The sequence below is a fragment of the Mastomys coucha genome, unplaced genomic scaffold, assembly GCF_008632895.1.
Source record: "Mastomys coucha isolate ucsf_1 unplaced genomic scaffold, UCSF_Mcou_1 pScaffold14, whole genome shotgun sequence".
Taxonomy (NCBI): domain Eukaryota; kingdom Metazoa; phylum Chordata; class Mammalia; order Rodentia; family Muridae; genus Mastomys; species Mastomys coucha.
In genome coordinates, this window is record NW_022196896.1 from 74300004 (window position 1) to 74302971 (window position 2968).

Here is a 2968-nt window from a genome sequence, read left to right on the forward strand (position 1 = left end):
TCCATGCTCTGAGTAAAATGCAATTGTTCATTACTAAGCCACCTATTCTAGAGGTACTTTTATATCTGCCTAACAGAAGACGGTACAGGTGGCAAATGCAGCATTCACCTGGTGGACCATAACCAAAGTCACTTCAAGCTTTCCAAGTGTTGAGCTCGAGTCACTAGGTACAGACGGTGACAAGCACACAGTGTTGATCTTTGGGGCAACTGGTCAGTTTGCTGCTAGTTTGAAGTGACATAATTTTTTTCAAACTATGAATATATATTGGGGTGGGAGGCAATGAGTGCCGATGTTTGAGAGGCCAGGGGCTTCAGATAGACCACTTGGAACTGGAGTTCCAGCAGTTGGGAGCCACCATATGAGACTGGTGAACCAAACTCAAGGGCTTTGCAAGGGCAGCATTAGCTCTTAAGTGCAGTGCCAAGCATGAGCCCATAAGACATATTTCTATATAAAGAATATGATTGAGTCAAGAATGGCCCAGATCTGTACTGGAACTGCACCTATTGACCTTAAGACACATTGGCTAATATACCATTGAAAACTCTTTCAGAAGAGTATTTGGTGGCTTGGAGAAAATGTTCCTCTATGATGATTAAAGGGCACTTTACAAAACAATATATAGTGATCTTTTTTATCCATATATACACACAGAAGACTAAAAATCCCAAAGACTAACATACCCAAGACACCCAACACTGTAGTTTATATGGTAGATTGTTTTCTTTTCAATATTTCCCCATATTTTTCAAAGACTCCATAAACTTTTCTTCCCAATGCAGTGATTATATATCAGAAAAAAAATCACTGAAAGTGCCAAACAAATTTCAGTTGAAAGCATTAAATAAATATTAAGAATATTACCAAAAAAGGTGAGTTTTTAACACTGAGTTGAACTTGGAATGTTGCCATCTATGGTACTGCAACCCTGAAGGGGACAATGGAAACAAATAAAGGAACTGTAAGTGTGGCCCATCCAGTCTTGGCTACCCCATCTTGAAGAACTGTTACATAAAATTGGAAGGAAAAGCATGAAAATGTCTGTGACATGTGAGGATGGGTTGCTACATTTGCTGTATTGCTAGTGGGATTTCATAAATGAGTGTTCCTTCTTGTTACTGTACATTCCATGAACACAGAAGCATCACAGGCTCCTTGACTAAATAGTATATCTATATTTCCTTGAATATATAAAAATAAAGCCAGAACATTATATAAGGAATTCATATGTTGAATGAACAGAGAAATGATCACGTGAAAAGGCATCTAAAAAAAGAAGAGGGAAGAATACCCATGATACAACTTACAGACCATATGAAGCTCAAGAGGAAGGAAGACCAAAGTACAGATGCTTCAGTCCTACTTAAAAGGGGGCACAAGAAAACTTCAGACCAATTTTCCTTATGAATACCAATGCAAAAATACTCAATAAAAGTCTTGCAAACCGAATTCATCAAAATGATCATCCATCATTGAAGGAAACCGGCCCGCAGTTTCACTTCATTCCGTGGGTGATTCACGAACAGGGGAACTCGAGATTCTGTAAAATAAGCAGGTAGGGAGGAAAGAGAGACGACACCAGGAAAGTGTTCTTATCGAGGTGTGTACTTTACTTAGAGAAACGGAATATATATATTCTTGAGGCAACAGAGTCAAGCCTTTTGGCAGATAGGTGAGAGCGGGGAAACGGGCATATCAAAGCAAGAACTCCAGGCAGGAGGGCGGATCAAAGTTTTAGTCCCTATGAATACTGGGCTCTCGGTTCTGGCTTTAATCTCTCGGGCTGGCTCCAGACCCCTGGTGAGTCGAGTCGAGATGCTGTCTCTGGTGTCGGTTGAGACCCCTCCGTGAAATCAGCAGGGCTGCCACACATCATGATCTAGTAGGCTTCATCCCAGGGATGCAGGGATGGTTCAATATACGGAAATCCATCAACGTAATTCACTATATAACAAACTCAAAGGAAAAAAAACCATATGATCATCTCATTAGATGCTGAGAAAGCATTTGACAAAATCTAACACCCCTTCATGATACAAATCTTGGAAAGATCAGGAATTCAAGGCCCATACTTAAACACAGTAAAAGTAATATACAGCAAACCAGTAACCAACATCAAACTAAATGGAGAGAAACTTGAAGCAATCCCAGTAAAATCAGGAACTAGACAAGGCTGCCCACTCTCTCCCTACCTATTCAATATTGTACTTGAAGTCATAGCCAGAGCAATTAGACAACAAAAGGAAATCAAAGGGATATGAATTGGGAAGGAAGAAGTCAAATTTTTGCGATGATATGATAGTATACTTAAGTGAAACCAAAAATTCCACCAGAGAGCTCATAAACCTGATAAACAACTTCAGCAAAGTAGCTGGATATAAAATTAACTCAAGCAAATCAGTGACCTTCCTCTACACAAAAGATAAGGAGGTGGAGAAAGAAATTAGGGAAACAACACCCTTCACAATAGTCACAAATAGTATAAAATACCTTGGTGTGACTCTAACTAAGCAAGTAAAAGATCTGTATAACAAGAACTTCAAGTCTCTGAAGAAGGAAATTGAAGATCTCAGAAGATAGAAAGATCTCCCATGCTCGTGGATTGGCAGGATTAATATAATAAAAATGGCCATCTTACCGAAGGCAATCTACAGATTCAATGCAATCCCCATCAAAATTCCAACTCAATTCTTCACAGACTTAGAAAGAGCAATTTGCAGATTCATCTGGAATAACAAAAAACCTAGGATATCGAAAACTATTCTCAATAATAAAAGAACCTCTTGGTGGAATAGCCATCCTGGATCTTAAGCTGTATTACAGAGCAATTGTGATAAAAACTGCATGGTATTAGTACAGTGACAGGCAGGTGGATCAATGGAATAGAATTGAAGATGCAGAAATGAACCCATACACCTATGGTCACTTGATCTTTGACAAAGGAGCTAAAACAATCCAGTGGAAA